Source organism: Suncus etruscus, chromosome 8 (genome assembly GCF_024139225.1).
Source record: "Suncus etruscus isolate mSunEtr1 chromosome 8, mSunEtr1.pri.cur, whole genome shotgun sequence".
Taxonomy (NCBI): Eukaryota; Metazoa; Chordata; class Mammalia; order Eulipotyphla; family Soricidae; genus Suncus; species Suncus etruscus.
The window spans coordinates 96,774,104-96,788,940 of NC_064855.1; the positions used below are offsets into that span (position 1 = coordinate 96,774,104).

Consider the following 14,837-nt stretch of genomic DNA (forward strand, 5'->3'; position numbering starts at 1 on the left):
TAGTCAGTAGTAACCCCCAAGCATCACCAGGTGTGGCCCAAAAACAAAAAATAACAACAAAAACAAAGAATACAGAGTTCAATCCATCACAAAAGAAAAATACTTCTAATAGATTGTTTCTATGACCAATAAGAGCAGCACAGTAAGAAAAAGATAAAGAATATGAAAGATTCTAAACAGGTACTCAGGGGAAGTAAAACTACAATTTTATCTGTAAGAGAAATTCAGCTGTAAGCTAATTTTCAGTTATAAAGTTGTTCATATTCTAAAGTAAAAAACATATATTATAAAGGCAAGGATATGGGAAAACAATCCATTCTCACATACACTGGTTATTGTTGAGTGAAAAACACTAAGAAGATTTTGGCAATATCAAGGTCACAAATGTAAGGACTCAAAAACCCTACACTTCTGTGAATTTACATAGTATTTTCACAGGCTAAAAGTGACTTTTTGACAAATAACTGTCCCACTAATTTTAAAATTTAAAAATGCGTTAATTTGTACTTCACAAAGGACTAGCAAAATAATCTACAAAAGGGACCACCAGTTTATCAGTATAATACAGGACCTTTAGGCACTTGCTTTGGTCACAGCTCACTCAAGCTGGATCCAAGGCACCACATACGGTCTGTCAAACACAAACAGGAATGATCCCTAGAGTTTAGAGCCAAAAGTAAGCCCTGCTAAGTGTGACAGGGGAAAAACAAAAACAAACAAACAAACAAAAAAAAAAAACACCCAAAAACCAGGGCCAGAGCAGGTAAGGTGTTGCCTTGCATGCAGCCTTCCCAGGTTCAATTCCCAGCATCTCATATGGTCCCCCGAGATTTCCAGGACCAATTTCTGAGCGCAGAGTCAGGAGTAACCCCTGAGAAAAGGAGTATCTTCATAAATAATTTTTCCTAACCACTGTTAAGATTAAATAGGTATAGGGGTTAGGCCAGTTCAAAGGCAGTTATGAATGTCTTGTTTGAGAGCAAGGCCCCAAATTCTAACTGCAGGCTTTCCTACCCAGGAATGCAAGATGATTCTAGTGGCACCTGCACAATGCCAGACCCAAGAAGCACAAGCCTGGCTGCTTAAGTATTGCCAAAACTGGCCCTGAGTGCCTTAAGCACAGCTTGAATAATAAATACCTCAACAAAAAGCAAAAAAGAAAAGAAAGCAAAGTAAAAGAAATATGTATATGTGCTCGCTTCGGCAGCACATATACTAAAATTGGAATGATACAGAGAAGATTAGCATGGACCCTGCGCAAGGATGACACACAAATTCGTGAAGTGTTCCATATTTAAAAAAAAAAAGAAATATGTATATGCTATCATAGGGGAAGAGAAATTATATATTTGCAATTCTATATATTTTGCAATTATTTTATACTACACCATATATTATATTGCAATTATATTTGAGTAATAAACATGTAAAGCATCAATAGCTGGTTACTAGTGGAATGGGGTAGAGGTGAATTGAGAGTAGAAAAGTGGGGAGAAACAAGGTTAGAAAGTTTTTGATGACTTGAATCATGTCCTACCATTTAAAAATAAAAATCGAAGTATTTATTCAACTTAACTGAAATTACCTATCCAATTAAAAATTATTTTATTGTTTACAAATATCATTCAGTTGAAGAGTGCATGCTTTGTATGTGCTCTGATCCTCACCACAAACAGCCAAATACAAATATACTGCAAATCTTTTTGCAATATTTAGAGCTATGCCTTAAAGTACTCACTCCTAGCAAATTGAGAATCAAACTTGGGTCGGCTCTATGCAAGGCAAGCACTCTATTTGCTATACTATTTCTACACCCCTGCAAACCTTTTAAAATATAAGTTAGGAAAACAAATAACAGTTACACGTTAACTACTTATCACTCAGTTTGTACCATGAATTGTGCTCCATACTTTATGTACTTTAAGTAAATCTCATTTTACTGAAGAATTCAAAATGTTCAAAAAAACTAACCAAGATAAAGAAATTAACAAAACCAAATTTCACTAACTTCTTGTTTTTTTTTTTTTTTTGTTTTTTGTTTTTTGGGCCACACCCATTTGACACTCAGGGGTTACTCCTGGCTATGCGCTCAGAAATCGCCCCTGGGTTGGGGGGACCATATGGGACGCCGGGGGATCGAACCGTGGTCCATCCTACGCTAGCGCTTGCAAAGCAGACACCTTACCTCTAGCGCCACCTTCCCGGCCCCTTCACTAACTTCTTATTCCAAAGTCCACAGATTCCAAAGTCTACCTCTATGTTAGATTGTCTCTTACATCGAGCTGCCCAAAAACAGGGCTACCATTTACTTTTTTCCCCTATGAATGCCCAGTTACAACTGCTGAGTCCCAACTGATTGCTCCTAATAAACAAAAACAATGCTTTCTCCACCTCCCCCTATCCTTAGCTGATGTTTTCTCTACTTATCTCATAGACTCACACCCTTCCAAGTCTAACTTACAAAGTCCATTACTTAAACAACCTCTAAACAATTCCTCAAACCACTATTGATTCTTTTTCCTTCCATTATATTCTCTTTAAAATTTCATGGAGGAGGGGGAGCGGAACAGTAGCACAGTGGTAGGGCATTTGCCTTACACACGGCTAACCCTGGACGTACCCTAGTTCGATTCCTGGCACCCCATATGGTTCCGGAGCCTGCCAGGAGCGATTTCTGAGCGCAAAACCAGGAGTAACGCCTAAGCACCGCCAGGTGTATCCCAAATGCTCCCAAAAAAATTGTTATGGGGTTTTATTTTGTGGCACACCTAGCAATGTTCAAGGTTATTCCGGGATCTGCACTCAGGAATAATTCCTGGCAGGGCATGAAACCCAGATCAGCCATGTACAAAGCAAATGACCTACCTACTGTATTATTTCTCCAGCCCCTCCAATATACTTTGTCATCAGCATGGCAAAATCTCAACCTACAATCAACCTCCGAGTTTAATTTATTGATAGGATCAATACAATTTTCATTCATCAATATGCACAGGGGTTACTCCTGGCTCTGCACTCAGAAAATCACTCCTGGTTATACTCAGGGTACTATATAGGATGCTGGTGGTGGAATCCAGGTCAGTCTCATATAACGTAATAATAATGCCTTATAGTGCTAGCTCTCTGGACCCAAACTAAAAACCTAAAAAAAAAAAAAGTATGAGAAAAACATGGTTGCATAAAACATTTGTTTAAATCCTTCAATTCATTTTACTGCAACTTTATTCTAACAGTTAGCAATTTTAACCAAAAACAAAAACCCACAAAATAGATATTCCATGTTCCACCTAAGCACTGCCAAGGCCAAAAAAAGGGGGGGTAAGGGAAACAAAGAAAATAAAAGGGGCCATAAAAGATGTCTCATGTAGTTATATAAAACCAACAAGTGTCTATAACTGAGTTCAAACCTCAGTACATCAAGAATATGTGGAGACAAGCATGACAGCTTTGTTTGGGATTCCTGGAAAGAAAAGGTCAGAAAAAGTCAGTTATTTAAAAAGTAAAGCAATGGGGGCAGGAGAGATAGCACACCGGTAGTGCAGAAGGACGGTGGTTGGAATTCTGGCATCCATATGGTCCCCCGAGCCTGCCAAGAGCTATTTCTGAGCATAGAGCCAGGAGTAACCCGAGTGCTGCTGGCTGTGACCCCCCCCCCAAAAAAAAAAGTAAAACAATGAGCTCAATTCCTGGTACAATTGCATACAACACGGTGACTCTAACAGCCTAGGGGGAAGCTGGGACAAAGGAGGGTAAAAACTGAATGGAAATGGAGCAGATCAAGTGGTGGCACTTTAAATAATCCATCCTCACCTGTGGCAGGCCTTGGGTATGATCTCTGACACCATGTGACTCGACAGCCCTGCCCAGTATGCATGTCCCTACCAACCACCAAACACTGCATAGCATTGCCTCATCTGAGCACTGAACCACAAGGCATTCACTACTGAGAAGAACACTACTGGAGGTAGTCCCTTATAAGAGTGAGTTAAAATGATAGCTAAAAACGCTGAAGAATGTATCTTCTATATAATTCCGTTAGTAAGAGTGTATTAACTATGACTCTTCTTGTTGGGAAAGGGTTAACTGGTTACAATAGCAATGTTATGGGATTATGCAAGGCAGGAATCAAACAAGAAAAGTATTGGTCAGAAACAGATAAAAAGCTACTGATAGGGGCCAGAGATAGCATGGAGGTTGTGCATTTGCCTTGCATGCAGGTCGGTGGTTCGAATCCCAGCATCTCATATGGTCCCTGAAGCCTGCCAGGAGCGATTTCTGAGCATAGAGCCAGAGTAACCCTTAAGTGCTGCCAGGTGTGATCCCCCCGCAAAAAAAGGCTGCTAATGAAGTTTCAGCCATACAATTTTCAGTGACCATCCCTTCACCAGCATTCATTTCCCTGTCACTAATTTCCCAGCATTCCTCCTGTAGACCCCTCCATCCTATATGACAGGCACTTTTCTTCTCTTTTCCACCCTTTATTCCATTTAGGCACTGTGGTTTACAATATTGTTATTGAAGGGGTATCATGCATATCACTTTACTTCCTTTCAATACCCAATTCTTGTCCAAAGTGATCATTTCCAAATATTATTGGAAGTACCTTATTACAGGAATTTTTATTGAAATATTAAAGCACCTTCGTATGAAGCACCTTAGCCCCTGTATTTTCTCTGGCCTATACAACCCAATTTTATAAAATCAACAAAATAATTTATTTTTAAGATATAAAAAAGATAGAATTCCTGAAAGTATTTCTCAACATCTTCTAGAGCAGCCAACACCTTATTTCCATCTGTGTTCTCCATCTTACCAACTAGCCATGGATGCACATTTATATAGTTTTCATTTGTTGCTAACAGGGCACCAAAGGTGCCTGGTTGAGAAACACCTTGTTCTAGAACTGAGGCTCCTACATTTATTTGGCTCATCACACCTTGCTGGAAAAAAGAAAAATCACTCAGGGCCCCCATGGAAATTCACCCACAGCATACAACCCCCAAGCGGTAGTATCATACACTATTGATAAACACTAGAGCAAGCTCCTTAAACTTTGTCCACTCCTTTTACCTGAAAAATGCAACATGGTAACCACTACCAAAATCTTTGATTCATTATAGTTGATTTTTAATTAATTCAGAAGCTTTTAAGCGCTGCTAAATGTTTTATAATCCTCTTGATCAGTTATGCAACTCCATAAAGGGTAGTGACAATAGCTTCTTAAACAAGGAAAATTGCAGTGCCCTGGGGACTTTGTTAGTGGGGAGGTATGTTAACTGTCCATTGGAAAGATATGCTTTGGGGTCAGAAAAATACTATCGCAAGTGTTACTCCTGGCTCTGCACTCAGAAATCATTCCTAGCAGGCTTGGGGGACCATCCCTTGGATGCGAGGAATCAAACCCGGGTCAGTCACATACAAGGCAAACATCCTACACACTGTGCTATCATTCTGATGCCATAAACATCAATTCTAAATGCTGAAATTCAACTAGCCTGAAAGGCAGATTACTTTTCTAAATGTTAAGTCAAAAATTAGAACAGTAGAGGCTAATCGTTTCACCTCTAACAGCAAAATAGGGTGTGGGTTTTTTGTGTTTGTGTTTGTTTTTTTGTTGTGGGGGGGCCACACCAGATGGCGCTCAGAAGTTACTCCTGGCTCTGCGCTCAGAAATTATTCCTAGCAGGCTCCAGAGACATATGGGATGTTGGAATAGAACCACCATCCATTCAGCCGCATGCAAGGCAAACGCCCTACCACTGTGCTACCACTCTGGCCCCATAACAGCAAAACAGCTAAAGTGTTATCAGAAGACATTTTTCTTAAATCCTTGTATTTTAAGTACAGGTTTTATATTACAAGGTATGTACTTGAAAATTACAGGGGCCGGAGAGATAGCACAGTATGGGGAGCCTAGCTGATGAAACCTGGAACATAGGACACCTCAGTAATTCCTAATCTGGTCACCCACGTGACCAAAAGGCCCATGCCTTGAGAACAAAGGAAATAGACAAAAATAAAGTAATTCAGAGCAGCCCAATATATCCAGCCAGAAAGAAAAATATAGAGTTTGCCTTTGTGTTAGCAAACATTATTAAGAACTTTGTTTGAATCTTATGCCTTTTAGTAAAACGTGCTCAGGTCTACCTCTGCCCCTCCCTACTACCTGCCCCAATTTATGCTAATGAATGCTTGTAACTGTGATTGGTGTAAAATTTGTAACACCCCTGACGTGTTTCAGCCCTTAAAAGCTGATCCCCCAACAATAAACTTCCCTTTTTGAACAGCATGTGTTGTCTTGAAGGCTTCTTTTACTAATCTCTCTAGTTCTTCTTTACAGGTCGGTTCTGCTCGAGTGAACCCACTAATAACTAGCAACTTTCATCTCCACACCCCCGCGGGTCGGGGGACTCCCACGAAAGTTGCAGCACAGTGGTAGGGCATTTGCCTTGCACAGCCGACGCAGGAGGGACCCAGTACGATTCCCAGCATCCCATGTGGGGCCCCAGCCTGTCAGGAGTAACACCTAAGTGCCGCTGGGTGTGATCCAAAAACCAATCTATCAATAAATAAATAAAGTTCAAAAAAGAGAAAATTACAAGTGAAAAAATCTGAATCATAAACTTTGATGATTAAATTAAAAGTTAAAAATTAATGTAGAAGGCAAAAAAAAAGGTTTTCTATCTGTCTTAAAACACCAACACTATAACACTCATCTAGCAAGGATGACTTGTTGCGAAAAATAAGTGAAAAACATTTAAACATCCAAAACAAAATTGAGGGGCAATTACTTAAAACACACAAAACATCTGGTTGGCAAGCAAGATTGTTTACTATGCCAGTTGCTACTGTAAATGATACAGGGGCTAAAGCAAGAGCATTGCTCACAGCCAACCCGGGTTCTAATCCCTAGAATCCAATATGGTCTCTCATGCACTGAAAGGAATGACTGGAGAACAGAGCCAGGACAGCTGGGTGTGGGCCAAAAAAAAAAAAAAAATAGGGCTATGATTTTAATTTCATTACCTGTCAGAGCTAAACATAACTATGCTATACAGCAAGCACTTTAGAAAGGTCTGATTCAAAAGAGATACAAAGAAAATCAGATTTTAAAATGCTAAAAGAAGAATAAAAATAGTTAAAAGAGTCAAAGGTTTAATTCATGCCTTAGAATACAAATTCCCATTTCTATCTCCCACTTCTAGCACAGCAAAATCGTATTGTGTCAACAAATCATGATTTGTTTTGTATGTTTTGTGTCCACAACAAATAGTTGGGGGAGAGGGGTTGTCACTCCCTAGCTCTGCTGAGGGACCAGGTGTATTGAAATTTGAACCAGGAGGACAAGAGCAATAACACAGTGGTAGGGAGTTTGCCATGCACGTGGATGACCAGGGACGGCCCGGGTTTGATCCCTTGCATCCCATATGGTCCCCCAAGCCTATTCGGAGTGATTTCTGAGAGCAAGCCAGCAGTAACCCCTGAGCACTGCCAGGTATGAACCAAAAACCAAAAATAAAATAAAAAATAATCTGAACCATGTATGGCTGCAGAGAGGGCAAACTCTTCAACCCCTGGCCCCCCGAAATTGAGTAGGACCATAGAAGCTTCAACTCTTTGTGGAGTATGTGTGTATGAGGGGTTGGAGAACTGGAAAATATAAAATAAGGAAGAAGTGTGGCAAGACTTACCAACAGTACATGTGAAAGACAGGATGGAGGATACATTAAGTACTTTTAAAAAAGAAATATGGGGCCCGGAGAGATAGCACAGCGGCGTTTCCCTTGCAAGCAGCCAATCCAGGACCAAAGGTGGTTGGTTCGAATCCCGGTGTCCCATATGGTCCCCTGTGCCTGCCAGGAGCTATTTCTGAGCAGACAGCCAGGAGTAACCCCTGAGCACTGCCGGGTGTGGCCCAAAAACCAAAAAAAAGAAAAGAAAAGAAAAGAAAATATATATATATAAACTGTCTGGGGAAAAATAAATTACAAAGATTCAATAAAGTAGAAAAGTGAGAGAGGAAACCAGGTTCTATGCAATAAGGGCTATATGCTTTCCCTCCTGTCACTTTATATAAATATATACACAAACTTGGATTTTTAAAATTTTTACCAAGAACAGCAAATGGAAGGACTTAGAAATTCAGTGGAAAAAAATTATAATTAATTTAAAAAATGTTAATGAAATTCACTGGACAATAACTGCTGATATGTAACCCAAGCTTCCTTTTCAGTAATTCTTAAGGAAGAACTGGGGGTGGCAGTGGGAATTAAATTTAAATATGTTAACTTGGTAACTTTAGAACACGGATATACACCCACATCTGTTCTTACTAAATTTTCATTTTATATTCAAGAAAAATAACTAATTTGCATCAAAGCCATGGTTCTATTACTGTGCTTAGGATTACTCTTCTAAAAATCCAAATTATGTTGTAAAATTATAATACATACATTAAATTTTCAACTGCCACAATTTATTATAATTTTATCCAAATGTGGTAAAATAAGATTTGTATGTAGTAGTAAGCTATAAGTACAAAGGTTACACATTAAAAATATTGCACATCTACTCAGCTACTTCATTCCATAAAATACAATCAGCACCACAAAATAAGCATATCTAAACATGATCTGTAAGAAACAAAGAAACCATATTTATCACTGAAAACACTGTCATGTATGCAGCTATATTTTTGAAAAATAATCATTTGTCTCATTCCCATACATTACCCCCAAGATATAGTTGTGAGGGCATGGAGTAAAGTACCACCTGTCTTGCAATGCAACTGATCAAAGCTTTATCTCTGGCACCACATATTGTCTGCCAATCACCAGTAGGGATCACTTCTGAGCAGAGAGAGACAGGAATAACCTAAGTACTGCTGGGTGTGATGCAGTCACTAAGCTGATCACCTTCCACACACCCCAATAAAGAAATAAATGTGAATCCTTTTTATTTTGAAAACAGTGAATCTCTAATTTTTTGGTCTCATAATCTCTCTTTTATATTTCAAAGATCAGAGAGAGGAAGCCTAGAGAATTTGTATTTATTTATTATCATTATTTATTATTATTATTATTTATTTATAGAACGGTACTTACATGGAGTTAAGGGCACCCATTGATCTGGGAAGGGCCCTTAGACACTGATGGAGAGAAACAAGACACTGGTGATAGGTGTGTTGCCAGAATGATATATGCATAAAAGGTATAAACAGATTTGTAAATCTGATCCCTCAAGTAGAACCAAACCATAGGGAATTAGATAGGTGATTTTATCTTTTAGATTTAAAATGCTAAAACTTTCATTGCAACTTCTTCTGTTTTCATTCATTCCCAAGACCTTTATGTAATCTAAGTATGTAATCTAAAGACTGTTCTCTATACTCCAGATCTTTTGTATAGTATTGCCCTGTTTCTCAGTACTCATGAGAACAAACTTTAAATCTTTGGGGAAAAATGACAAATTCACCTAAATAGAAATAATTTTATACATTTCTCCTCCACTGTCAGATTTTAAGATATGCATGCCTTACACACAGCTGACCCCAATTCAAACCCCAGCTCCACATGTGGTACCCCAACACCTGTTTGAAGTCTTGAGTAAGTTAGACATAGCTCCAAAATAAAAATGACTATGCAGATTTTGCACAGAGGTGAGGGAACTAGTTAAATCCCTGGCACCTCTGGCTAGCCTTCAGCAATGCTTTAGGGATCTCCAGACCTTTACCCAACCAAAGAATTAGAATTTTTTTTTCCCACCACTCGTACTAATCTATTCTTCCCCCACAGGTATTAAAGGAAGTTACCAAAGTGTAAACTTTAGGTTAGATTCCTTTTAAGTAAACTTAGATGCCCACTTTTTCCTCAGAACCAACCATAATTATCATTAGTGTGTAGCTGAATCTACATCAAGAGTCATCTCCATGTGGGGCAGATGAAAGGAATTTGATTCTTAGAATCCCCTTCCCAGGGAATTTCCCTCCATAGTATATTTAGGTATCTTTAGGTAGATCTTTTTTTTTTCTTTTTTTGGTTTTTTTTTTGGGGGGGGAGCCACACCCAGCAATGCTCCCAGGGTTACTCTGGCTGTCTGCTCTGAAATAGCTCCTGGCAGGCTCGGGGGGGGGGGTGGGGGGGGGACCATATGGGACACCGGGATTCGAACCAACCAACCTTGGTCCTGATTGGCTGCTTGCAAGGCAAATGCCGCTTGTGCGATCTCTCCGGGCCCGTAGGTTAGATTCTTTAGGTAACTCCGATGCCTACTTTTTCTCCAGAACCCATCATAATATTTTGATAAAGTGTGTTAATTACATTAGAGCCATCTCTTAGTATGGGCAGAAAAGAGAATCTAAGTTCTAAGAAACTAAGTTCCTTGAATAAAAAGGTGTAATATTTGTACTTAACCTAAGGAATCCTCCCATATACTTCGAATCATCTCTAGATTATTTTATAATACCTAATACAATGTGAATACTAAGTACACAGATATATTTTTGTCTTTAGGAAACAAGGACATGGAAATACTCCACTTCAGCTCAGACACAATCATGGCAGGCGTAGCTAATGACATATTGTCTACTCATTAAATTCCATGGATGCAGAACTTACATAAAAGGGTGGGCCCACGGTATAGAAAAGCATATTAAATAAGAATATCTTATCAATCAAATTCACAAAGAAAAATGATTATGTCAAACCCTACTATGAAAATAATAAAGAAGTGTTGAACAGTTCAGCTATTAAAGACATAAAAGGATCATTAAAAACACCAACATTTCCTAGTTGCTTTTCTTCCCATATCCTAACTACTGTGAATGCCCTCTGACAGAGTATATAGCCCAAAAAAAAACCTTCTCCAATCTTTATCTCTTATCAAAATTCAAATTCAAGCATTTTAGAAACGAATCTTTTGTCATCATTATTGGCGCGCCGTGCGCACGCACGCGCGTGTGTGTGTGTGTGTGTGTGTGTGTGTGTGTGTGTGTGTGTGTGTGTGTGTGTGTGTGGCGTTCTCAATGGTACTGGGTGGAGTGCGGGGAGGGGGTGTTCCCAATGGTACTCGGTAGAATGAGAAGAGAAAGGTCCATTCCTGATATTACTACTCTTAAAAGATACTAAGAATATTAGGACCATCAGGCAGGGCTCTTGCCTTTAATACACCTGGTCCCTGGTATGCCATATGGTTTGTAAAGGACCGCCAGAAGTAATCCCTGAGCACAAAGGCATGAGTAAGTCCTGAGCCCAGGTTATCCCACAGACACAGGCATGGGGTGGGGGAGTGGGGGGAAATCATGAAAACCAAGTCTAACTTTCCCTATCTCTATAAAACTACAAATTTTATCAACTCAAAAAAAATATTCATCTTAAAAAGAGAATTAAGTTATTCTTCCGCATTAACAGTCATCCCTAATAATCTAAAAACTACTCCCCAAAACCTTCAAGTATCTTGTTTTAAATATAAAACCAACAATGGCTGATTGAATTGAAAAACCTATTCCTAGGTCAGAAAGATAGTTCAGTGGGTAAGATAATGCCTTGCACAAAGCTGATCCCGGTTCCATCCAGGCATGAGTATGGTCTCCGAAGTCATGCCAGGAGTTATTCCCAGGCACAAAGCCAAGAGTAAGACCTAAGCACCAGCAGGTATGGCCAAAAATAAAAAGTATTCCTGACTCAAGTTACTAGATAAAATTCCTCAAAGAATGGAACTTTGAATCCAACTCGATACCGAAGTTTCATCTTTGGGAATATCCAAAGGAAAGGAAAACACTTCCTGAAAACAATAGCTGTATCCCATGTTCATTTTGTGTTTTGTTTTTGGAGCTATACCATATGGGAAGTCTGGGTCTGAGCCCAGGTAGTGGCTAAACTGCTATTTGGGTATTTGTTTTGAGACTGCTAATGATACTTTTTATAACATTAAAGAAACTAAATGTATATATAAAAAAAGAAACTAAATATAAATATTACGTAATTGGATTTGTTCTTTATGATTTTAGTTTAGAAAAATGTTCAAACTCTTAATTAGAAAACCTTCCCAATTCTTTGATAAAGATACAGATGATGATAATATAATAATGGTTAACATTCAGGGCTTCCATATGATTTTCCATATTTCTATACCAATTAAAAATGCCACCCAAAGTATAGGAAGGTTTCCTTTTCTTCATATATGTATGTATTGTCAGTTGATATTTCTTTTCTTTTGATGACTCTAGCAGGCTGAGATTTTTCCTCTTGTAGTAATTTCTATTTTCCTAATGACTAGTGATGTTGTCTATCTTTTCATGTACTTTGAAACATTTCTCATAACTTCTGGGAGAAATGTCTATTCAGGTGTTTGGGTCTTTTATTTGGGTATTTGTTCTTTGACGACTGTGTTGTATGAGTTCATAAATTTTTTTGGCTGTTAACCACATTCGCAATATGGTTTGCAAGTATTTTTTCCCAGCCCAGAGGCTGCCTTTTTTTGCTCTACTGAGAATTTCTTTTGTTCCAATGTAAGCAGCTTTTTATATCGTGTAGCTACGAATTTCTTTTGTATTAATGTACAGCAACTTTTTTTATCATGTAGCTCCACCACTTGCTTTTTCAACTCTTTGCTTGTGCTTTTACTAAATTGGTGTCCAATTCTATCTCATAAAATACTAAGATGCAGGTCAATAAGTTTTCTTGCATGGTTTTTTTGGCTTTGGGGGTGGGGGCAGACCTACAGCAATCAGGGACTCTGGCTCTGTGATCAGCAGTGAATCCTGGTATTGCTCCGGAAGCCTTGTATTGCTGGTATCTAATGTGAATCTTCTGCGTGCAAAGTGTTTAACTGATGCTGAAATACTATTCAACAATAAAAAGGAAGAAATATAGGTACATGCAATATAATAACTAAATCTCAGAAACATTAGAAGTCAAAAAAATCATACTTAAAGGGATACACTCTATAATTCGGTTATATACAGTTTGCCAACATTTGCTTTCAGGGAAAGGTAGGAAATGAAACAAGTAAATTTTGTTTTGGGGATACACCCAGCTGTACTCATATTCTTACTCCTGACTCAGGGGACACACTTCTGGCGGTGGTGGGGGACTACACAGCTACTGAACCTGTTATAGCCATTTATAAGGCAAGTATCTTACCCATTGTATTAGTTCACTGGTTCCCCAAAATCCCCATTTTGGAGTTTTAATTTGTACAGCATGGGGCCAATACATGGCTTGAGGGAACCATGCAGACCTAGAGATAAATCTAGGCCACCTAAATAGAAAACATGTCCTGCAGCCCTTTGAGACATCTCCTCAAAGTCCAATTTGAAAAATAAGATGGGCCTCAAAATATAACACAGGGGGCCAAAAACAGAATGTGTAAAAAAGGAATCTGCACTTCTATGCTCTTTGCAGGAATATTCACAATAGCCAGAATCTAAAAACAACCCAAGTGCCTGAGAACTGATAAGTGGATAAAAAAAACTATGATACATCTACACAATGCAGATGTTAGAAACAATAAAATCATACGATTTGCTTATACATGGATGGATTTGGAGAGTATTGTGCTGAGATGAGTCAAAGGGAAAGGAATAGACAGAATGATTGCACTCATCTGAAAGATTTAAAAAAAGATAATATGGTAATAATATTCAAACAACAGAGACAAGAGCCATCTACACAATGCAGATGTTAGAGAAACAAAATCATACAGATATGCTTATACATGGATGGATTTGGAGAGTATTGTACTGAGTGAGATGAGTCAAAGGCAAAGGAATAGACATAGAATGATTGCACTCATCTGAAAGATTTAAAAAAAAAAAAAACAACAAGATAATATGGTAATAATATTCAAACAATAAAGACAAGGGCCAAGAAGATTAACCCATGAAAAGAAGCTTGCTACAAATAAGCAGGGAGTGCAGATAAGGCAGAAAAGGAACTACTATGACAATAATAGTTAGAAAAACTTCCTCTGAACAAAACCTGCATGCTGAAAGGAGGTAAAGTAATATGCGTGAACGCCCTTTACTAAACAATACTGCAAACCACAGTGTCTAAAAGGAAAAAAGGGAGAAAGGAAAAGTGGGGACATTGGTGAGAGGAAATGTGCACTGGTGAAGGGATGGGTGTTTGTATATTCCATGACTGAAAATCAATCATAAATAATTTTGTAATTATCTCATAATAATTCAATTAAAATTTATTTTAAAAAATAATCATCAAGATGAGCCAGAGAAATAGTAGAGTTAGGGCTGAGGTGCTTACCTTGCTGATTCAATTCCCAGCACAACACATGGTCCCTCAAAACCCAACAGAAGTGATCCCTGGCACTGCCAGATGTGAGCCCCTCCCAAAAAACCAAAATACTTACAAACAGCCAGTAAATGAAAAATAAAAACTTTAAAATGAAAGTAAGATGCTTTATAAAATGTGATAGTAAATGGAAAAATCCTCAATAATATGGCATTCAAAAAAAGGAAATTAAAGCCGTAAGATGAAGAAACTAATTTAAAGGTATTTCAAGCTCACTATAAAAATGAAAGCAAGCCTGACAAATATCAAGGATCAGGAAATAGACTGAAAATATTCAATAGGTAAAGTCATATGGTAGAAGTGGTGTAACATTTTATACCCTTAAGCATGTACATTCTTGAAAACAAATACTATCTCAATAGAAAATTTTTGAAAAATAACTTGACAATCACAAATATTGAAGATTATATAAGAAAATGTATAAATTGCAGTTAACTATTTAAACTGGTTCAACCACTTTAGAATTTATTTGGCAGTTTCGAAGGGTAAACATACAGTTACCCAATGACCTAACAATGATCCGTCTAG

At 38.2% G+C, this 14,837-nt stretch overlaps 1 protein-coding gene and 1 non-coding gene across 2 annotated transcripts in view; one reads left to right on the top strand and one right to left on the bottom strand.

Moving 5' to 3' along the window:
• RBM26 (RNA binding motif protein 26) overlaps positions 1-14,837 on the bottom strand; it is a 100,146-nt gene that overhangs the window by 74,197 nt on the left and 11,112 nt on the right. The gene's annotated exons all lie outside the window — the stretch shown is intronic.
• On the top strand, positions 1,192-1,298 carry LOC126016940 (U6 spliceosomal RNA). The gene has a single exon (XR_007498622.1). It is a non-coding gene; the product is annotated as a U6 spliceosomal RNA (small nuclear RNA).